The sequence below is a fragment of the Urtica dioica genome, unplaced genomic scaffold, assembly GCF_054948205.1.
Source record: "Urtica dioica subsp. dioica isolate 48M unplaced genomic scaffold, U.dioica_male_clone48M_v1_H2 Urtica_dioica_male_H2_contig_17, whole genome shotgun sequence".
NCBI lineage: Eukaryota > Viridiplantae > Streptophyta > Magnoliopsida > Rosales > Urticaceae > Urtica > Urtica dioica.
In genome coordinates this window covers 52,569-71,087 of record NW_028297219.1, presented here as the reverse complement: position 1 = coordinate 71,087, position 18,519 = coordinate 52,569, and the positions used below count along the sequence as shown (strand labels likewise).

Genomic DNA, 18,519 nt, shown 5'->3' with positions numbered 1-18,519 from the left:
TTTCGGCATCCGAAAAAAATAATTCGCAAAAAAAGAGGGATGCAACACGAGGACTTCCCAGGAGGTCACCCATCCTAGTACTACTCTCGCCCAAGCACGCTTAACTTCGGAGTTCTGATGGGATCCGGTGCATTAGTGCTGGTATGATCGCATCCGCAAGCATTAGCGCGCATTATCTATATAAGAATCAACGCCGCGACTCCCAAAAGCCATAACTACGTCTTCGGTGCACCAAAAATCACATAAAATATATGAATTCCTAATAACTTTTCGCGATCTTTGCGTTGGGACGGTTTCGGAAGAGTGATCGGCGAAATTCCGACAAGGTGAACGGGGGAAGGGTAAAATCGTAAATTTCGCCCTCGGTCCGGAATTTCGACTTTCACCGGTGAATTGTAAGCGTAAACGGGCATTTGAACAAGACTCGGAGCGATTTTTGGTGAAATTCCATCGTTTCGGCCTCCGAAAAAAATAATTCGCAAAAAAAGAGGGATGCAACACGAGGACTTCCCAGGAGGTCACCCATCCTAGTACTACTCTCGCCCAAGCACGCTTAACTTCGGAGTTCTGATGAGATCCGGTGCATTAGTGCTGGTATGATCGCATCCGCAAGCATTAGCGCGCATTATCTATATAAGAATCAACGCCGCGACTCCCAAAAGCCATAACTACGTCTTCGGTGCACCAAAAATCACGTAAAATATATGAATTCCTAATAACTTTTCGCGATCTTCGCGTTGGGACGGATTCGGAAGAGTGATCGGCGAAATTCCGACAAGGTGAACGGGGGAAGGGTAAAATCGTAAATTTCGCCCTCGGTCCGGAATTTCGACGTTCACCGGTGAATTGTAAGCGTAAACGGGCATTTGAACAAGACTCGGAGCGATTTTTGGTGAAATTCCATCGTTTCGGCCTCCGAAAAAAATAATTCGCAAAAAAAGAGGGATGCAACACGAGGACTTCCCAGGAGGTCACCCATCCTAGTACTACTCTCGCCCAAGCACGCTTAACTTCGGAGTTCTGATGGGATCCGGTGCATTAGTGCTGGTATGATCGCATCCGCAAGCATTAGCGCGCATTATCTATATAAGAATCAACGCCGCGACTCCGAAAAGCCATAACTACGTCTTCGGTGCACCAAAAATCACATGAAATATATGAATTCCTAATAACTTTTCGCGATCTTCGCGTTGGGACGGTTTCGGAAGAGTGATCGGCGAAATTCCGACAAGGTGAACGGGGGAAGGGTAAAATCGTAAATTTCGCCCTCGGTCCGGAATTTCGACTTTCACCGGTGAATTGTAAGCGTAAACGGGCATTTGAACATGACTCGGAGCGATTTTTGGTGAAATTCCATCGTTTCGGCCTCCGAAAAAAATAATTCGCAAAAAAAGAGGGATGCAACACGAGGACTTCCCAGGAGGTCACCCATCCTAGTACTACTCTCGCCCAAGCACGCTTAACTTCGGAGTTCTGATGGGATCCGGTGCATTAGTGCTGGTATGATCGCATCCGCAAGCATTAGCGCGCATTATCTATATAAGAATCAACGCCGCGACTCCCAAAAGCCATAACTACGTCTTCGGTGCACCAAAAATCCCATAAAATATATGAATTCCTAATAACTTTTCGCGATCTTCGCGTTGGGACAGTTTCGGAAGAGTGATCGGCGAAATTCCGACAAGGTGAACGGGGGAAGGGTAAAATCGTAAATTTCGCCCTCGGTCCGGAATTTCGACTTTCACCGGTGAATTGTAAGCGTAAACGGGCATTTGAACAAGACTCGGAACGATTTTTGGTGAAATTCCATCGTTTCGGCCTCCGAAAAAAATAATTCGCAAAAAAAGAGGGATGCAACACGAGGACTTCCCAGGAGGTCACCCATCCTAGTACTACTCTCGCCCAAACACGCTTAACTTCGGAGTTCTGATGAGATCCGGTGCATTAGTGCTGGTATGATCGCATCCGCAAGCATTAGCGCGCATTATCTATATAAGAATCAACGCCGCGACTCCCAAAAGCCATAACTACGTCTTCGGTGCACCAAAAATCACATAAAATATATGAATTCCTAATAACTTTTCGCGATCTTCGCGTTGGGACGGTTTCGCAAGAGTGATCGGCGAAATTTCGACAAGGTGAACGGGGGAATTGTAAAATTGTAAATTTCGTCCTCGATCCGGAATTTCGACTTTCACCGGTGAATTGTAAGCGTAAACGGGCATTTGAACAAGACTCGGAGCTATTTTTGGTGAAATTCCATCGTTTCGGCCTCCGAAAAAAATAATTCGCAAAAAAAGAGGGATGCAACACGAGGACTTCCCAGGAGGTCACCCATCCTAGTACTACTCTCGCCCAAGCACGCTTAACTTCGGAGTTCTGATGTGATCCGGTGCATTAGTGCTGGTATGATCGCATCCGCAAGCATTAGCGCGCATTATCTATATAAGAATCAACGCCGCGACTCCCAAAACCATAACTACGTCTTCGGTGCACCAAAAATCACATAAAATATATGAATTCCTAATAACTTTTCGCGATCTTCGCGTTGGGACGGTTTCGGAAGAGTGATCGGCGAAATTCCGACAAGGTGAACGGGGGAAGGGTAAAATCGTAAATTTCGCCCTCGGTCCGGAATTTCGACTTTCACCGGTGAATTGTAAGCGTAAACGGGCATTTGAACAAGACTCGGAGCGATTTTTGGTGAAATTCCATCGTTTCGGCATCCGAAAAAAATAATTCGCAAAAAAAGAGGGATGCAACACGAGGACTTCCCAGGAGGTCACCCATCCTAGTACTACTCTCGCCCAAGCACGCTTAACTTCGGAGTTCTGATGGGATCCGGTGCATTAGTGCTGGTATGATCGCATCCGCAAGCATTAGCGCGCATTATCTATATAAGAATCAACGCCGCGACTCCCAAAAGCCATAACTACGTCTTCGGTGCACCAAAAATCACATAAAATATATGAATTCCTAATAACTTTTCGCGATCTTTGCGTTGGGACGGTTTCGGAAGAGTGATCGGCGAAATTCCGACAAGGTGAACGGGGGAAGGGTAAAATCGTAAATTTCGCCCTCGGTCCGGAATTTCGACTTTCACCGGTGAATTGTAAGCGTAAACGGGCATTTGAACAAGACTCGGAGCGATTTTTGGTGAAATTCCATCGTTTCGGCCTCCGAAAAAAATAATTCGCAAAAAAAGAGGGATGCAACACGAGGACTTCCCAGGAGGTCACCCATCCTAGTACTACTCTCGCCCAAGCACGCTTAACTTCGGAGTTCTGATGAGATCCGGTGCATTAGTGCTGGTATGATCGCATCCGCAAGCATTAGCGCGCATTATCTATATAAGAATCAACGCCGCGACTCCCAAAAGCCATAACTACGTCTTCGGTGCACCAAAAATCACATAAAATATATGAATTCCTAATAACTTTTCGCGATCTTCGCGTTGGGACGGTTTCGCAAGAGTGATCGGCGAAATTTCGACAAGGTGAACGGGGGAATTGTAAAATTGTAAATTTCGTCCTCGGTCCGGAATTTCGACTTTCACCGGTGAATTGTAAGCGTAAACGGGCATTTGAACAAGACTCGGAGCTATTTTTGGTGAAATTCCATCGTTTCGGCCTCCGAAAAAAATAATTCGCAAAAAAAGAGGGATGCAACACGAGGACTTCCCAGGAGGTCACCCATCCTAGTACTACTCTCGCCCAAGCACGCTTAACTTCGGAGTTCTGATGAGATCCGGTGCATTAGTGCTGGTATGATCGCATCCGCAAGCATTAGCGCGCATTATCTATATAAGAATCAACGCCGCGACTCCCAAAAGCCATAACTACGTCTTCGGTGCACCAAAAATCACATAAAATATATGAATTCCTAATAACTTTTCGCGATCTTCGCGTTGGGACGGTTTCGGAAGAGTGATCGGCGAAATTCCGACAAGGTGAACGGGGGAAGGGTAAAATCGTAAATTTCGCCCTCGGTCCGGAATTTCGACTTTCACCGGTGAATTGTAAGCGTAAACGGGCATTTGAACAAGACTCGGAGCGATTTTTGGTGAAATTCCATCGTTTCGGCCTCCGAAAAAAATAATTCGCAAAAAAAGAGGGATGCAACACGAGGACTTCCCAGGAGGTCACCCATCCTAGTACTACTCTCGCCCAAGCACGCTTAACTTCGGAGTTCTGATGAGATCCGGTGCATTAGTGCTGGTATGATCGCATCCGCAAGCATTAGCGCGCATTATCTATATAAGAATCAACGCCGCGACTCCCAAAAGCCATAACTACGTCTTCGGTGCACCAAAAATCACATAAAATATATGAATTCCTAATAACTTTTCGCGATCTTCGCGTTGGGACGGTTTCGCAAGAGTGATCGGCGAAATTTCGACAAGGTGAACGGGGGAATTGTAAAATTGTAAATTTCGTCCTCGGTCCGGAATTTCGACTTTCACCGGTGAATTGTAAGCGTAAACGGGCATTTGAACAAGACTCGGAGCTATTTTTGGTGAAATTCCATCGTTTCGGCCTCCGAAAAAAATAATTCGCAAAAAAAGAGGGATGCAACACGAGGACTTCCCAGGAGGTCACCCATCCTAGTACTACTCTCGCCCAAGCACGCTTAACTTCGGAGTTCTGATGAGATCCGGTGCATTAGTGCTGGTATGATCGCATCCGCAAGCATTAGCGCGCATTATCTATATAAGAATCAACGCCGCGACTCCCAAAAGCCATAACTACGTCTTCGGTGCACCAAAAATCACATAAAATATATGAATTCCTAATAACTTTTCGCGATCTTCGCGTTGGGACGGTTTCGGAAGAGTGATCGGCGAAATTCCGACAAGGTGAACGGGGGAAGGGTAAAATCGTAAATTTCGCCCTCGGTCCGGAATTTCGACTTTCACCGGTGAATTGTAAGCGTAAACGGGCATTTGAACAAGACTCGGAGCGATTTTTGGTGAAATTCCATCGTTTCGGCATCCGAAAAAAATAATTCGCAAAAAAAGAGGGATGCAACACGAGGACTTCCCAGGAGGTCACCCATCCTAGTGCTACTCTCGCCCAAGCACGCTTAACTTCGGAGTTCTGATGGGATCCGGTGCATTAGTGCTGGTATGATCGCATCCGCAAGCATTAGCGCGCATTATCTATATAAGAATCAACGCCGCGACTCCCAAAAGCCATAACTACGTCTTCGGTGCACCAAAAATCACATAAAATATATGAATTCCTAATAACTTTTCGCGATCTTTGCGTTGGGACGGTTTCGGAAGAGTGATCGGCGAAATTCCGACAAGGTGAACGGGGGAAGGGTAAAATCGTAAATTTCGCCCTCGGTCCGGAATTTCGACTTTCACCGGTGAATTGTAAGCGTAAACGGGCATTTGAACAAGACTCGGAGCGATTTTTGGTGAAATTCCATCGTTTCGGCCTCCGAAAAAAATAATTCGCAAAAAAAGAGGGATGCAACACGAGGACTTCCCAGGAGGTCACCCATCCTAGTACTACTCTCGCCCAAGCACGCTTAACTTCGGAGTTCTGATGGGATCCGGTGCATTAGTGCTGGTATGATCGCATCCGCAAGCATTAGCGCGCATTATCTATATAAGAATCAACGCCGCGACTCCCAAAAGCCATAACTACGTCTTCGGTGCACCAAAAATCACATAAAATATATGAATTCCTAATAACTTTTCGCGATCTTCGCGTTGGGACGGTTTCGCAAGAGTGATCGGCGAAATTCCGACAAGGTGAACGGGGGAAGGGTAAAATCGTAAATTTCGCCCTCGGTCCGGAATTTCGACTTTCACCGGTGAATTGTAAGCGTAAACGGGCATTTGAACAAGACTCGGAGCGATTTTTGGTGAAATTCCATCGTTTCGGCCTCCGAAAAAAATAATTCGCAAAAAAAGAGGGATGCAACACGAGGACTTCCCAGGAGGTCACCCATCCTAGTACTACTCTCGCCCAAGCACGCTTAACTTCGGAGTTCTGATGGGATCCAGTGCATTAGTGCTGGTATGATCGCATCCGCAAGCATTAGCGCGCATTATCTATATAAGAATCAACGCCGCGACTCCCAAAAGCCATAACTACGTCTTCGGTGCACCAAAAATCACATAAAATATATGAATTCCTAATAACTTTTCGCGATCTTCGCGTTGGGACGGTTTCGCAAGAGTGATCGGCGAAATTTCGACAAGGTGAACGGGGGAATTGTAAAATCGTAAATTTCGCCCTCGGTCCGGAATTTCGACTTTCACCGGTGAATTGTAAGCGTAAACGGGCATTTCAACAAGACTCGGAGCGATTTTTGGTGAAATTCCATCGTTTCGGCCTCCTAAAAAAATAATTCGCAAAAAAAGAGGGATGCAACACGAGGACTTCCCAGGAGGTCACCCATCCTAGTACTACTCTCGCCCAAGCACGCTTAACTTCGGAGTTCTGATGGGATCCGGTGCATTAGTGCTGGTATGATCGCATCCGCAAGCATTAGCGCGCATTATCTATATAAGAATCAACGCCGCGACTCCCAAAAGCCATAACTACGTCTTCGGTGCACCAAAAATCACATAAAATATATGAATTCTTAATAACTTTTCGCGATCTTCGCGTTGGGACGGTTTCGGAAGAGTGATCGGCGAAATTCCGACAAGGTGAACGGGGGAAGGGTAAAATCGTAAATTTCGCCCTCGGTCCGGAATTTCGACTTTCACCGGTGAATTGTAAGCGTAAACGGGCATTTGAACAAGACTCGGAGCGATTTTTGGTGAAATTCCATCGTTTCGGCCTCCGAAAAAAATAATTCGCAAAAAAAGAGGGATGCAACACGAGGACTTCCCAGGAGGTCACCCATCCTAGTACTACTCTCGCCCAAGCACGCTTAACTTCGGAGTTCTGATGAGATCCGGTGCATTAGTGCTGGTATGATCGCATCCGCAAGCATTAGCGCGCATTATCTATATAAGAATCAACGCCGCGACTCCCAAAAGCAATAACTACGTCTTCGGTGCACCAAAAATCACATAAAATATATGAATTCCTAATAACTTTTCGCGATCTTCGCGTTGGGACGGTTTCGGAAGAGTGATCGGCGAAATTCCGACAAGGTGAACGTGGGAAGGGTAAAATCGTAAATTTCGCCCTCGGTCCGGAATTTCGACTTTCACCGGTGAATTGTAAGCGTAAACGGGCATTTGAACAAGACTCGGAGCGATTTTTGGTGAAATTCCATCGTTTCGGCCTCCGAAAAAAATAATTCGCAAAAAAAGAGGGATGCAACACGAGGACTTCCCAGGAGGTCACCCATCCTAGTACTACTCTCGCCCAAGCACGCTTAACTTCGGAGTTCTGATGAGATCCGGTGCATTAGTGCTGGTATGATCGCATCCGCAAGCATTAGCGCGCATTATCTATATAAGAATCAACGCCGCGACTCCCAAAAGCCATAACTACGTCTTCGGTGCACCAAAAATCACATAAAATATATGAATTCCTAATAACTTTTCGCGATCTTCGCGTTGGGACGGTTTCGCAAGAGTGATCGGCGAAATTTCGACAAGGTGAACGGGGGAATTGTAAAATCGTAAATTTCGCCCTCGGTCCGGAATTTCGACTTTCACCGGTGAATTGTAAGCGTAAACGGGCATTTCAACAAGACTCGGAGCGATTTTTGGTGAAATTCCATCGTTTCGGCCTCCTAAAAAAATAATTCGCAAAAAAAGAGGGATGCAACACGAGGACTTCCCAGGAGGTCACCCATCCTAGTACTACTCTCGCCCAAGCACGCTTAACTTCGGAGTTCTGATGGGATCCGGTGCATTAGTGCTGGTATGATCGCATCCGCAAGCATTAGCGCGCATTATCTATATAAGAATCAACGCCGCGACTCCCAAAAGCCATAACTACGTCTTCGGTGCACCAAAAATCACATAAAATATATGAATTCTTAATAACTTTTCGCGATCTTCGCGTTGGGACGGTTTCGGAAGAGTGATCGGCGAAATTCCGACAAGGTGAACGGGGGAAGGGTAAAATCGTAAATTTCGCCCTCGGTCCGGAATTTCGACTTTCACCGGTGAATTGTAAGCGTAAACGGGCATTTGAACAAGACTCGGAGCGATTTTTGGTGAAATTCCATCGTTTCGGCCTCCGAAAAAAATAATTCGCAAAAAAAGAGGGATGCAACACGAGGACTTCCCAGGAGGTCACCCATCCTAGTACTACTCTCGCCCAAGCACGCTTAACTTCGGAGTTCTGATAGGATCCGGTGCATTAGTGCTGGTATGATCGCATCCGCAAGTATTAGCGCGCATTATCTATATAAGAATCAACGCCGCGACTCCCAAAAGCAATAACTACGTCTTCGGTGCACCAAAAATCACATAAAATATATGAATTCCTAATAACTTTTCGCGATCTTCGCGTTGGGACGGTTTCGGAAGAGTGATCGGCGAAATTCCGACAAGGTGAACGTGGGAAGGGTAAAATCGTAAATTTCGCCCTCGGTCCGGAATTTCGACTTTCACCGGTGAATTGTAAGCGTAAACGGGCATTTGAACAAGACTCGGAGCGATTTTTGGTGAAATTCCATCGTTTCGGCCTCCGAAAAAAATAATTCGCAAAAAAAGAGGGATGCAACACGAGGACTTCCCAGGAGGTCACCCATCCTAGTACTACTCTCGCCCAAGCACGCTTAACTTCGGAGTTCTGATGAGATCCGGTGCATTAGTGCTGGTATGATCGCATCCGCAAGCATTAGCGCGCATTATCTATATAAGAATCAACGCCGCGACTCCCAAAAGCCATAACTACGTCTTCGGTGCACCAAAAATCACATAAAATATATGAATTCCTAATAACTTTTCGCGATCTTCGCGTTGGGACGGTTTCGCAAGAGTGATCGGCGAAATTTCGACAAGGTGAACGGGGGAATTGTAAAATCGTAAATTTCGCCCTCGGTCCGGAATTTCGACTTTCACCGGTGAATTGTAAGCGTAAACGGGCATTTCAACAAGACTCGGAGCGATTTTTGGTGAAATTCCATCGTTTCGGCCTCCTAAAAAAATAATTCGCAAAAAAAGAGGGATGCAACACGAGGACTTCCCAGGAGGTCACCCATCCTAGTACTACTCTCGCCCAAGCACGCTTAACTTCGGAGTTCTGATGGGATCCGGTGCATTAGTGCTGGTATGATCGCATCCGCAAGCATTAGCGCGCATTATCTATATAAGAATCAACGCCGCGACTCCCAAAAGCCATAACTACGTCTTCGGTGCACCAAAAATCACATAAAATATATGAATTCTTAATAACTTTTCGCGATCTTCGCGTTGGGACGGTTTCGGAAGAGTGATCGGCGAAATTCCGACAAGGTGAACGGGGGAAGGGTAAAATCGTAAATTTCGCCCTCGGTCCGGAATTTCGACTTTCACCGGTGAATTGTAAGCGTAAACGGGCATTTGAACAAGACTCGGAGCGATTTTTGGTGAAATTCCATCGTTTCGGCCTCCGAAAAAAATAATTCGCAAAAAAAGAGGGATGCAACACGAGGACTTCCCAGGAGGTCACCCATCCTAGTACTACTCTCGCCCAAGCACGCTTAACTTCGGAGTTCTGATAGGATCCGGTGCATTAGTGCTGGTATGATCGCATCCGCAAGCATTAGCGCGCATTATCTATATAAGAATCAACGCCGCGACTCCCAAAAGCCATAACTACGTCTTCGGTGCACCAAAAATCACATAAAATATATGAATTCCTAATAACTTTTCGCGATCTTCGCGTTGGGACGGTTTCGCAAGAGTGATCGGCGAAATTCCGACAAGGTGAACGGGGGAAGGGTAAAATCGTAAATTTCGCCCTCGGTCCGGAATTTCGACTTTCACCGGTGAATTGTAAGCGTAAACGGGCATTTGAACAAGACTCGGAGCGATTTTTGGTGAAATTCCATCGTTTCGGCATCCGAAAAAAATAATTCGCAAAAAAAGAGGGATGCAACACGAGGACTTCCCAGGAGGTCACCCATCCTAGTGCTACTCTCGCCCAAGCACGCTTAACTTCGGAGTTCTGATGGGATCCGGTGCATTAGTGCTGGTATGATCGCATCCGCAAGCATTAGCGCGCATTATCTATATAAGAATCAACGCCGCGACTCCCAAAAGCCATAACTACGTCTTCGGTGCACCAAAAATCACATAAAATATATGAATTCCTAATAACTTTTCGCGATCTTTGCGTTGGGACGGTTTCGGAAGAGTGATCGGCGAAATTCCGACAAGGTGAACGGGGGAAGGGTAAAATCGTAAATTTCGCCCTCGGTCCGGAATTTCGACTTTCACCGGTGAATTGTAAGCGTAAACGGGCATTTGAACAAGACTCGGAGCGATTTTTGGTGAAATTCCATCGTTTCGGCCTCCGAAAAAAATAATTCGCAAAAAAAGAGGGATGCAACACGAGGACTTCCCAGGAGGTCACCCATCCTAGTACTACTCTCGCCCAAGCACGCTTAACTTCGGAGTTCTGATGGGATCCGGTGCATTAGTGCTGGTATGATCGCATCCGCAAGCATTAGCGCGCATTATCTATATAAGAATCAACGCCGCGACTCCCAAAAGCCATAACTACGTCTTCGGTGCACCAAAAATCACATAAAATATATGAATTCCTAATAACTTTTCGCGATCTTCGCGTTGGGACGGTTTCGCAAGAGTGATCGGCGAAATTCCGACAAGGTGAACGGGGGAAGGGTAAAATCGTAAATTTCGCCCTCGGTCCGGAATTTCGACTTTCACCGGTGAATTGTAAGCGTAAACGGGCATTTGAACAAGACTCGGAGCGATTTTTGGTGAAATTCCATCGTTTCGGCCTCCGAAAAAAATAATTCGCAAAAAAAGAGGGATGCAACACGAGGACTTCCCAGGAGGTCACCCATCCTAGTACTACTCTCGCCCAAGCACGCTTAACTTCGGAGTTCTGATGGGATCCGGTGCATTAGTGCTGGTATGATCGCATCCGCAAGCATTAGCGCGCATTATCTATATAAGAATCAACGCCGCGACTCCCAAAAGCCATAACTACGTCTTCGGTGCACCAAAAATCACATAAAATATATGAATTCCTAATAACTTTTCGCGATCTTCGCGTTGGGACGGTTTCGCAAGAGTGATCGGCGAAATTTCGACAAGGTGAACGGGGGAATTGTAAAATCGTAAATTTCGCCCTCGGTCCGGAATTTCGACTTTCACCGGTGAATTGTAAGCGTAAACGGGCATTTCAACAAGACTCGGAGCGATTTTTGGTGAAATTCCATCGTTTCGGCCTCCTAAAAAAATAATTCGCAAAAAAAGAGGGATGCAACACGAGGACTTCCCAGGAGGTCACCCATCCTAGTACTACTCTCGCCCAAGCACGCTTAACTTCGGAGTTCTGATGGGATCCGGTGCATTAGTGCTGGTATGATCGCATCCGCAAGCATTAGCGCGCATTATCTATATAAGAATCAACGCCGCGACTCCCAAAAGCCATAACTACGTCTTCGGTGCACCAAAAATCACATAAAATATATGAATTCTTAATAACTTTTCGCGATCTTCGCGTTGGGACGGTTTCGGAAGAGTGATCGGCGAAATTCCGACAAGGTAAACGGGGGAAGGGTAAAATCGTAAATTTCGCCCTCGGTCCGGAATTTCGACTTTCACCGGTGAATTGTAAGCGTAAACGGGCATTTGAACAAGACTCGGAGCGATTTTTGGTGAAATTCCATCGTTTCGGCCTCCGAAAAAAATAATTCGCAAAAAAAGAGGGATGCAACACGAGGACTTCCCAGGAGGTCACCCATCCTAGTACTACTCTCGCCCAAGCACGCTTAACTTCGGAGTTCTGATGAGATCCGGTGCATTAGTGCTGGTATGATCGCATCCGCAAGCATTAGCGCGCATTATCTATATAAGAATCAACGCCGCGACTCCCAAAAGCAATAACTACGTCTTCGGTGCACCAAAAATCACATAAAATATATGAATTCCTAATAACTTTTCGCGATCTTCGCGTTGGGACGGATTCGGAAGAGTGATCGGCGAAATTCCGACAAGGTGAACGGGGGAAGGGTAAAATCGTAAATTTCGCCCTCGGTCCGGAATTTCGACTTTCACCGGTGAATTGTAAGCGTAAACGGGCATTTGAACAAGACTCGGAGCGATTTTTGGTGAAATTCCATCGTTTCGGCCTCCGAAAAAAATAATTCGCAAAAAAAGAGGGATGCAACACGAGGACTTCCCAGGAGGTCACCCATCCTAGTACTACTCTCGCCCAAGCACGCTTAACTTCGGAGTTCTGATGAGATCCGGTGCATTAGTGCTGGTATGATCGCATCCGCAAGCATTAGCGCGCATTATCTATATAAGAATCAACGCCGCGACTCCCAAAAGCAATAACTACGTCTTCGGTGCACCAAAAATCACATAAAATATATGAATTCCTAATAACTTTTCGCGATCTTCGCGTTGGGACGGTTTCGGAAGAGTGATCGGCGAAATTCCGACAAGGTGAACGGGGGAAGGGTAAAATCGTAAATTTCGCCCTCGGTCCGGAATTTCGACTTTCACCGGTGAATTGTAAGCGTAAACGGGCATTTGAACAAGACTCGGAGCGATTTTTGGTGAAATTCCATCGTTTCGGCCTCCGAAAAAAATAATTCGCAAAAAAAGAGGGATGCAACACGAGGACTTCCCAGGAGGTCACCCATCCTAGTACTACTCTCGCCCAAGCACGCTTAACTTCGGAGTTCTGATGGGATCCGGTGCATTAGTGCTGGTATGATCGCATCCGCAAGCATTAGCGCGGATTATCTATATAAGAATCAACGCCGCGACTCCCAAAAGCCATAACTACGTCTTCGGTGCACCAAAAATCACATAAAATATATGAATTCCTAATAACTTTTCGCGATCTTCGCGTTGGGACGGTTTCGCAAGAGTGATCGGCGAAATTTCGACAAGGTGAACGGGGGAATTGTAAAATCGTAAATTTCGCCCTCGGTCCGGAATTTCGACTTTCACCGGTGAATTGTAAGCGTAAACGGGCATTTGAACAAGACTCGGAGCTATTTTTGGTGAAATTCCATCGTTTCGGCCTCCGAAAAAAATAATTCGCAAAAAAAGAGGGATGCAACACGAGGACTTCCCAGGAGGTCACCCATCCTAGTACTACTCTCGCCCAAGCACGCTTAACTTCGGAGTTCTGATGAGATCCGGTGCATTAGTGCTGGTATGATCGCATCCGCAAGCATTAGCGCGCATTATCTATATAAGAATCAACGCCGCGACTCCCAAAAGCAATAACTACGTCTTCGGTGCACCAAAAATCACATAAAATATATGAATTCCTAATAACTTTTCGCGATCTTCGCGTTGGGACGGTTTCGGAAGAGTGATCGGCGAAATTCCGACAAGGAGAACGGGGGAAGGGTAAAATCGTAAATTTCGCCCTCGGTCCGGAATTTCGACTTTCACCGGTGAATTGTAAGCGTAAATGGGCATTTGAACAAGACTCGGAGCGATTTTTGGTGAAATTCCATCGTTTCGGCCTCCGAAAAAAATAATTCGCAAAAAAAGAGGGATGCAACACGAGGACTTCCCAGGAGGTCACCCATCCTAGTACTACTCTCGCCCAAGCACGCTTAACTTCGGAGTTCTGATGAGATCCGGTGCATTAGTGCTGGTATGATCGCATCCGCAAGCATTAGCGCGCATTATCTATATAAGAATCAACGCCGCGACTCCCAAAAGCCATAACTACGTCTTCGGTGCACCAAAAATCACATAAAATATATGAATTCTTAATAACTTTTCGCGATCTTCGCGTTGGGACGGTTTCGGAAGAGTGATCGGCGAAATTCCGACAAGGTGAACGGGGGAAGGGTAAAATCGTAAATTTCGCCCTCGGTCCGGAATTTCGACTTTCACCGGTGAATTGTAAGCGTAAACGGGCATTTGAACAAGACTCGGAGCGATTTTTGGTGAAATTCCATCGTTTCGGCCTCCTAAAAAAATAATTCGCAAAAAAAGAGGGATGCAACACGAGGACTTCCCAGGAGGTCACCCATCCTAGTACTACTCTCGCCCAAGCACGCTTAACTTCGGAGTTCTGATGGGATCCGGTGCATTAGTGCTGGTATGATCGCATCCGCAAGCATTAGCGCGCATTATCTATATAAGAATCAACGCCGCGACTCCCAAAAGCCATAACTACGTCTTCGGTGCACCAAAAATCACATAAAATATATGAATTCTTAATAACTTTTCGCGATCTTCGCGTTGGGACGGTTTCGGAAGAGTGATCGGCGAAATTCCGACAAGGTGAACGGGGGAAGGGTAAAATCGTAAATTTCGCCCTCGGTCCGGAATTTCGACTTTCACCGGTGAATTGTAAGCGTAAACGGGCATTTGAACAAGACTCGGAGCGATTTTTGGTGAAATTCCATCGTTTCGGCCTCCGAAAAAAATAATTCGCAAAAAAAGAGGGATGCAACACGAGGACTTCCCAGGAGGTCACCCATCCTAGTACTACTCTCGCCCAAGCACGCTTAACTTCGGAGTTCTGATGAGATCCGGTGCATTAGTGCTGGTATGATCGCATCCGCAAGCATTAGCGCGCATTATCTATATAAGAATCAACGCCGCGACTCCCAAAAGCAATAACTACGTCTTCGGTGCACCAAAAATCACATAAAATATATGAATTCCTAATAACTTTTCGCGATCTTCGCGTTGGGACGGATTCGGAAGAGTGATCGGCGAAATTCCGACAAGGTGAACGGGGGAAGGGTAAAATCGTAAATTTCGCCCTCGGTCCGGAATTTCGACTTTCACCGGTGAATTGTAAGCGTAAACGGGCATTTGAACAAGACTCGGAGCGATTTTTGGTGAAATTCCATCGTTTCGGCCTCCGAAAAAAATAATTCGCAAAAAAAGAGGGATGCAACACGAGGACTTCCCAGGAGGTCACCCATCCTAGTACTACTCTCGCCCAAGCACGCTTAACTTCGGAGTTCTGATGAGATCCGGTGCATTAGTGCTGGTATGATCGCATCCGCAAGCATTAGCGCGCATTATCTATATAAGAATCAACGCCGCGACTCCCAAAAGCAATAACTACGTCTTCGGTGCACCAAAAATCACATAAAATATATGAATTCCTAATAACTTTTCGCGATCTTCGCGTTGGGACGGTTTCGGAAGAGTGATCGGCGAAATTCCGACAAGGTGAACGGGGGAAGGGTAAAATCGTAAATTTCGCCCTCGGTCCGGAATTTCGACTTTCACCGGTGAATTGTAAGCGTAAACGGGCATTTGAACAAGACTCGGAGCGATTTTTGGTGAAATTCCATCGTTTCGGCCTCCGAAAAAAATAATTCGCAAAAAAAGAGGGATGCAACACGAGGACTTCCCAGGAGGTCACCCATCCTAGTACTACTCTCGCCCAAGCACGCTTAACTTCGGAGTTCTGATGGGATCCGGTGCATTAGTGCTGGTATGATCGCATCCGCAAGCATTAGCGCGGATTATCTATATAAGAATCAACGCCGCGACTCCCAAAAGCCATAACTACGTCTTCGGTGCACCAAAAATCACATAAAATATATGAATTCCTAATAACTTTTCGCGATCTTCGCGTTGGGACGGTTTCGCAAGAGTGATCGGCGAAATTTCGACAAGGTGAACGGGGGAATTGTAAAATCGTAAATTTCGCCCTCGGTCCGGAATTTCGACTTTCACCGGTGAATTGTAAGCGTAAACGGGCATTTGAACAAGACTCGGAGCTATTTTTGGTGAAATTCCATCGTTTCGGCCTCCGAAAAAAATAATTCGCAAAAAAAGAGGGATGCAACACGAGGACTTCCCAGGAGGTCACCCATCCTAGTACTACTCTCGCCCAAGCACGCTTAACTTCGGAGTTCTGATGAGATCCGGTGCATTAGTGCTGGTATGATCGCATCCGCAAGCATTAGCGCGCATTATCTATATAAGAATCAACGCCGCGACTCCCAAAAGCAATAACTACGTCTTCGGTGCACCAAAAATCACATAAAATATATGAATTCCTAATAACTTTTCGCGATCTTCGCGTTGGGACGGTTTCGGAAGAGTGATCGGCGAAATTCCGACAAGGAGAACGGGGGAAGGGTAAAATCGTAAATTTCGCCCTCGGTCCGGAATTTCGACTTTCACCGGTGAATTGTAAGCGTAAATGGGCATTTGAACAAGACTCGGAGCGATTTTTGGTGAAATTCCATCGTTTCGGCCTCCGAAAAAAATAATTCGCAAAAAAAGAGGGATGCAACACGAGGACTTCCCAGGAGGTCACCCATCCTAGTACTACTCTCGCCCAAGCACGCTTAACTTCGGAGTTCTGATGAGATCCGGTGCATTAGTGCTGGTATGATCGCATCCGCAAGCATTAGCGCGCATTATCTATATAAGAATCAACGCCGCGACTCCCAAAAGCCATAACTACGTCTTCGGTGCACCAAAAATCACATAAAATATATGAATTCTTAATAACTTTTCGCGATCTTCGCGTTGGGACGGTTTCGGAAGAGTGATCGGCGAAATTCCGACAAGGTGAACGGGGGAAGGGTAAAATCGTAAATTTCGCCCTCGGTCCGGAATTTCGACTTTCACCGGTGAATTGTAAGCGTAAACGGGCATTTGAACAAGACTCGGAGCGATTTTTGGTGAAATTCCATCGTTTCGGCCTCCTAAAAAAATAATTCGCAAAAAAAGAGGGATGCAACACGAGGACTTCCCAGGAGGTCACCCATCCTAGTACTACTCTCGCCCAAGCACGCTTAACTTCGGAGTTCTGATGGGATCCGGTGCATTAGTGCTGGTATGATCGCATCCGCAAGCATTAGCGCGCATTATCTATATAAGAATCAACGCCGCGACTCCCAAAAGCCATAACTACGTCTTCGGTGCACCAAAAATCACATAAAATATATGAATTCTTAATAACTTTTCGCGATCTTCGCGTTGGGACGGTTTCGGAAGAGTGATCGGCGAAATTCCGACAAGGTGAACGGGGGAAGGGTAAAATCGTAAATTTCGCCCTCGGTCCGGAATTTCGACTTTCACCGGTGAATTGTAAGCGTAAACGGGCATTTGAACAAGACTCGGAGCGATTTTTGGTGAAATTCCATCGTTTCGGCCTCCGAAAAAAATAATTCGCAAAAAAAGAGGGATGCAACACGAGGACTTCCCAGGAGGTCACCCATCCTAGTACTACTCTCGCCCAAGCACGCTTAACTTCGGAGTTCTGATGAGATCCGGTGCATTAGTGCTGGTATGATCGCATCCGCAAGCATTAGCGCGCATTATCTATATAAGAATCAACGCCGCGACTCCCAAAAGCAATAACTACGTCTTCGGTGCACCAAAAATCACATAAAATATATGAATTCCTAATAACTTTTCGCGATCTTCGCGTTGGGACGGTTTCGGAAGAGTGATCGGCGAAATTCCGACAAGGTGAACGGGGGAAGGGTAAAATCGTAAATTTCGCCCTCGGTCCGGAATTTCGACTTTCACCGGTGAATTGTAAGCGTAAACGGGCATTTGAACAAGACTCGGAGCGATTTTTGGTGAAATTCCATCGTTTCGGCCTCCGAAAAAAATAATTCGCAAAAAAAGAGGGATGCAACACGAGGACTTCCCAGGAGGTCACCCATCCTAGTACTACTCTCGCCCAAGCACGCTTAACTTCGGAGTTCTGATGAGATCCGGTGCATTAGTGCTGGTATGATCGCATCCGCAAGCATTAGCGCGCATTATCTATATAAGAATCAACGCCGCGACTCCCAAAAGCCATAACTACGTCTTCGGTGCACCAAAAATCACATAAAATATATGAATTCCTAATAACTTTTCGCGATCTTCGCGTTGGGACGGTTTCGCAAGAGTGATCGGCGAAATTTCGACAAGGTGAACGGGGGAATTGTAAAATCGTAAATTTCGCCCTCGGTCCGGAATTTCGACTTTCACCGGTGAATTGTAAGCGTAAACGGGCATTTCAACAAGACTCGGAGCGATTTTTGGTGAAATTCCATCGTTTCGGCCTCCTAAAAAAATAATTCGCAAAAAAAGAGGGATGCAACACGAGGACTTCCCAGGAGGTCACCCATCCTAGTACTACTCTCGCCCAAGCACGCTTAACTTCGGAGTTCTGATGGGATCCGGTGCATTAGTGCTGGTATGATCGCATCCGCAAGCATTAGCGCGCATTATCTATATAAGAATCAACGCCGCGACTCCCAAAAGCCATAACTACGTCTTCGGTGCACCAAAAATCACATAAAATATATGAATTCTTAATAACTTTTCGCGATCTTCGCGTTGGGACGGTTTCGGAAGAGTGATCGGCGAAATTCCGACAAGGTGAACGGGGGAAGGGTAAAATCGTAAATTTCGCCCTCGGTCCGGAATTTCGACTTTCACCGGTGAATTGTAAG

At 46.3% G+C, this 18,519-nt stretch overlaps 41 non-coding genes across 41 annotated transcripts; all 41 read right to left on the bottom strand.

The window, feature by feature from the left end:
- Positions 1-36: 36 nt before the first annotated feature.
- Positions 37-155, bottom strand: LOC149376485 (5S ribosomal RNA). Its single transcript, XR_016294903.1, has one exon. It is a non-coding gene; the product is annotated as a 5S ribosomal RNA (ribosomal RNA).
- A 334-nt stretch (positions 156-489) lies between these two features.
- LOC149376484 (5S ribosomal RNA) lies at positions 490-608 on the bottom strand. Its single transcript, XR_016295151.1, has one exon. It is a non-coding gene; the product is annotated as a 5S ribosomal RNA (ribosomal RNA).
- A 334-nt stretch (positions 609-942) lies between these two features.
- LOC149376483 (5S ribosomal RNA) lies at positions 943-1,061 on the bottom strand. Its single transcript, XR_016294902.1, has one exon. It is a non-coding gene; the product is annotated as a 5S ribosomal RNA (ribosomal RNA).
- A 334-nt stretch (positions 1,062-1,395) lies between these two features.
- Positions 1,396-1,514, bottom strand: LOC149376482 (5S ribosomal RNA). Its single transcript, XR_016294901.1, has one exon. It is a non-coding gene; the product is annotated as a 5S ribosomal RNA (ribosomal RNA).
- A 334-nt stretch (positions 1,515-1,848) lies between these two features.
- Positions 1,849-1,967, bottom strand: LOC149376481 (5S ribosomal RNA). Its single transcript, XR_016295203.1, has one exon. It is a non-coding gene; the product is annotated as a 5S ribosomal RNA (ribosomal RNA).
- A 334-nt stretch (positions 1,968-2,301) lies between these two features.
- On the bottom strand, positions 2,302-2,420 carry LOC149376480 (5S ribosomal RNA). Its single transcript, XR_016295182.1, has one exon. It is a non-coding gene; the product is annotated as a 5S ribosomal RNA (ribosomal RNA).
- Positions 2,421-2,753: 333 nt separating this feature from the next.
- LOC149376479 (5S ribosomal RNA) lies at positions 2,754-2,872 on the bottom strand. The gene has a single exon (XR_016294900.1). It is a non-coding gene; the product is annotated as a 5S ribosomal RNA (ribosomal RNA).
- A 334-nt stretch (positions 2,873-3,206) lies between these two features.
- On the bottom strand, positions 3,207-3,325 carry LOC149376478 (5S ribosomal RNA). Its single transcript, XR_016295150.1, has one exon. It is a non-coding gene; the product is annotated as a 5S ribosomal RNA (ribosomal RNA).
- Positions 3,326-3,659: 334 nt separating this feature from the next.
- On the bottom strand, positions 3,660-3,778 carry LOC149376477 (5S ribosomal RNA). Its single transcript, XR_016295149.1, has one exon. It is a non-coding gene; the product is annotated as a 5S ribosomal RNA (ribosomal RNA).
- Positions 3,779-4,112: 334 nt separating this feature from the next.
- On the bottom strand, positions 4,113-4,231 carry LOC149376476 (5S ribosomal RNA). The gene has a single exon (XR_016295148.1). It is a non-coding gene; the product is annotated as a 5S ribosomal RNA (ribosomal RNA).
- Positions 4,232-4,565: 334 nt separating this feature from the next.
- Positions 4,566-4,684, bottom strand: LOC149376475 (5S ribosomal RNA). Its single transcript, XR_016295147.1, has one exon. It is a non-coding gene; the product is annotated as a 5S ribosomal RNA (ribosomal RNA).
- A 334-nt stretch (positions 4,685-5,018) lies between these two features.
- On the bottom strand, positions 5,019-5,137 carry LOC149376474 (5S ribosomal RNA). The gene has a single exon (XR_016295267.1). It is a non-coding gene; the product is annotated as a 5S ribosomal RNA (ribosomal RNA).
- A 334-nt stretch (positions 5,138-5,471) lies between these two features.
- Positions 5,472-5,590, bottom strand: LOC149376473 (5S ribosomal RNA). The gene has a single exon (XR_016294899.1). It is a non-coding gene; the product is annotated as a 5S ribosomal RNA (ribosomal RNA).
- A 334-nt stretch (positions 5,591-5,924) lies between these two features.
- LOC149376472 (5S ribosomal RNA) lies at positions 5,925-6,043 on the bottom strand. The gene has a single exon (XR_016295183.1). It is a non-coding gene; the product is annotated as a 5S ribosomal RNA (ribosomal RNA).
- Positions 6,044-6,377: 334 nt separating this feature from the next.
- On the bottom strand, positions 6,378-6,496 carry LOC149376471 (5S ribosomal RNA). The gene has a single exon (XR_016294898.1). It is a non-coding gene; the product is annotated as a 5S ribosomal RNA (ribosomal RNA).
- Positions 6,497-6,830: 334 nt separating this feature from the next.
- LOC149376470 (5S ribosomal RNA) lies at positions 6,831-6,949 on the bottom strand. The gene has a single exon (XR_016295146.1). It is a non-coding gene; the product is annotated as a 5S ribosomal RNA (ribosomal RNA).
- Positions 6,950-7,283: 334 nt separating this feature from the next.
- On the bottom strand, positions 7,284-7,402 carry LOC149376469 (5S ribosomal RNA). The gene has a single exon (XR_016295145.1). It is a non-coding gene; the product is annotated as a 5S ribosomal RNA (ribosomal RNA).
- A 334-nt stretch (positions 7,403-7,736) lies between these two features.
- LOC149376468 (5S ribosomal RNA) lies at positions 7,737-7,855 on the bottom strand. Its single transcript, XR_016294897.1, has one exon. It is a non-coding gene; the product is annotated as a 5S ribosomal RNA (ribosomal RNA).
- Positions 7,856-8,189: 334 nt separating this feature from the next.
- On the bottom strand, positions 8,190-8,308 carry LOC149376467 (5S ribosomal RNA). The gene has a single exon (XR_016295210.1). It is a non-coding gene; the product is annotated as a 5S ribosomal RNA (ribosomal RNA).
- Positions 8,309-8,642: 334 nt separating this feature from the next.
- Positions 8,643-8,761, bottom strand: LOC149376466 (5S ribosomal RNA). Its single transcript, XR_016295144.1, has one exon. It is a non-coding gene; the product is annotated as a 5S ribosomal RNA (ribosomal RNA).
- A 334-nt stretch (positions 8,762-9,095) lies between these two features.
- Positions 9,096-9,214, bottom strand: LOC149376465 (5S ribosomal RNA). Its single transcript, XR_016294896.1, has one exon. It is a non-coding gene; the product is annotated as a 5S ribosomal RNA (ribosomal RNA).
- Positions 9,215-9,548: 334 nt separating this feature from the next.
- LOC149376464 (5S ribosomal RNA) lies at positions 9,549-9,667 on the bottom strand. Its single transcript, XR_016295209.1, has one exon. It is a non-coding gene; the product is annotated as a 5S ribosomal RNA (ribosomal RNA).
- Positions 9,668-10,001: 334 nt separating this feature from the next.
- On the bottom strand, positions 10,002-10,120 carry LOC149376463 (5S ribosomal RNA). Its single transcript, XR_016295266.1, has one exon. It is a non-coding gene; the product is annotated as a 5S ribosomal RNA (ribosomal RNA).
- A 334-nt stretch (positions 10,121-10,454) lies between these two features.
- On the bottom strand, positions 10,455-10,573 carry LOC149376462 (5S ribosomal RNA). Its single transcript, XR_016294895.1, has one exon. It is a non-coding gene; the product is annotated as a 5S ribosomal RNA (ribosomal RNA).
- A 334-nt stretch (positions 10,574-10,907) lies between these two features.
- On the bottom strand, positions 10,908-11,026 carry LOC149376461 (5S ribosomal RNA). Its single transcript, XR_016294894.1, has one exon. It is a non-coding gene; the product is annotated as a 5S ribosomal RNA (ribosomal RNA).
- A 334-nt stretch (positions 11,027-11,360) lies between these two features.
- Positions 11,361-11,479, bottom strand: LOC149376460 (5S ribosomal RNA). The gene has a single exon (XR_016294892.1). It is a non-coding gene; the product is annotated as a 5S ribosomal RNA (ribosomal RNA).
- A 334-nt stretch (positions 11,480-11,813) lies between these two features.
- On the bottom strand, positions 11,814-11,932 carry LOC149376459 (5S ribosomal RNA). The gene has a single exon (XR_016295143.1). It is a non-coding gene; the product is annotated as a 5S ribosomal RNA (ribosomal RNA).
- A 334-nt stretch (positions 11,933-12,266) lies between these two features.
- LOC149376458 (5S ribosomal RNA) lies at positions 12,267-12,385 on the bottom strand. The gene has a single exon (XR_016295142.1). It is a non-coding gene; the product is annotated as a 5S ribosomal RNA (ribosomal RNA).
- Positions 12,386-12,719: 334 nt separating this feature from the next.
- Positions 12,720-12,838, bottom strand: LOC149376457 (5S ribosomal RNA). Its single transcript, XR_016294891.1, has one exon. It is a non-coding gene; the product is annotated as a 5S ribosomal RNA (ribosomal RNA).
- A 334-nt stretch (positions 12,839-13,172) lies between these two features.
- Positions 13,173-13,291, bottom strand: LOC149376456 (5S ribosomal RNA). Its single transcript, XR_016295140.1, has one exon. It is a non-coding gene; the product is annotated as a 5S ribosomal RNA (ribosomal RNA).
- A 334-nt stretch (positions 13,292-13,625) lies between these two features.
- Positions 13,626-13,744, bottom strand: LOC149376455 (5S ribosomal RNA). Its single transcript, XR_016295139.1, has one exon. It is a non-coding gene; the product is annotated as a 5S ribosomal RNA (ribosomal RNA).
- A 334-nt stretch (positions 13,745-14,078) lies between these two features.
- Positions 14,079-14,197, bottom strand: LOC149376454 (5S ribosomal RNA). The gene has a single exon (XR_016294890.1). It is a non-coding gene; the product is annotated as a 5S ribosomal RNA (ribosomal RNA).
- Positions 14,198-14,531: 334 nt separating this feature from the next.
- On the bottom strand, positions 14,532-14,650 carry LOC149376453 (5S ribosomal RNA). Its single transcript, XR_016295138.1, has one exon. It is a non-coding gene; the product is annotated as a 5S ribosomal RNA (ribosomal RNA).
- A 334-nt stretch (positions 14,651-14,984) lies between these two features.
- On the bottom strand, positions 14,985-15,103 carry LOC149376452 (5S ribosomal RNA). The gene has a single exon (XR_016295137.1). It is a non-coding gene; the product is annotated as a 5S ribosomal RNA (ribosomal RNA).
- Positions 15,104-15,437: 334 nt separating this feature from the next.
- On the bottom strand, positions 15,438-15,556 carry LOC149376451 (5S ribosomal RNA). Its single transcript, XR_016294889.1, has one exon. It is a non-coding gene; the product is annotated as a 5S ribosomal RNA (ribosomal RNA).
- Positions 15,557-15,890: 334 nt separating this feature from the next.
- LOC149376450 (5S ribosomal RNA) lies at positions 15,891-16,009 on the bottom strand. Its single transcript, XR_016295136.1, has one exon. It is a non-coding gene; the product is annotated as a 5S ribosomal RNA (ribosomal RNA).
- A 334-nt stretch (positions 16,010-16,343) lies between these two features.
- LOC149376449 (5S ribosomal RNA) lies at positions 16,344-16,462 on the bottom strand. The gene has a single exon (XR_016295135.1). It is a non-coding gene; the product is annotated as a 5S ribosomal RNA (ribosomal RNA).
- Positions 16,463-16,796: 334 nt separating this feature from the next.
- On the bottom strand, positions 16,797-16,915 carry LOC149376448 (5S ribosomal RNA). Its single transcript, XR_016294888.1, has one exon. It is a non-coding gene; the product is annotated as a 5S ribosomal RNA (ribosomal RNA).
- Positions 16,916-17,249: 334 nt separating this feature from the next.
- LOC149376447 (5S ribosomal RNA) lies at positions 17,250-17,368 on the bottom strand. Its single transcript, XR_016295134.1, has one exon. It is a non-coding gene; the product is annotated as a 5S ribosomal RNA (ribosomal RNA).
- A 334-nt stretch (positions 17,369-17,702) lies between these two features.
- LOC149376446 (5S ribosomal RNA) lies at positions 17,703-17,821 on the bottom strand. The gene has a single exon (XR_016295133.1). It is a non-coding gene; the product is annotated as a 5S ribosomal RNA (ribosomal RNA).
- A 334-nt stretch (positions 17,822-18,155) lies between these two features.
- Positions 18,156-18,274, bottom strand: LOC149376445 (5S ribosomal RNA). The gene has a single exon (XR_016294887.1). It is a non-coding gene; the product is annotated as a 5S ribosomal RNA (ribosomal RNA).
- Between the last annotated feature and the right edge of the window lie 245 nt (positions 18,275-18,519).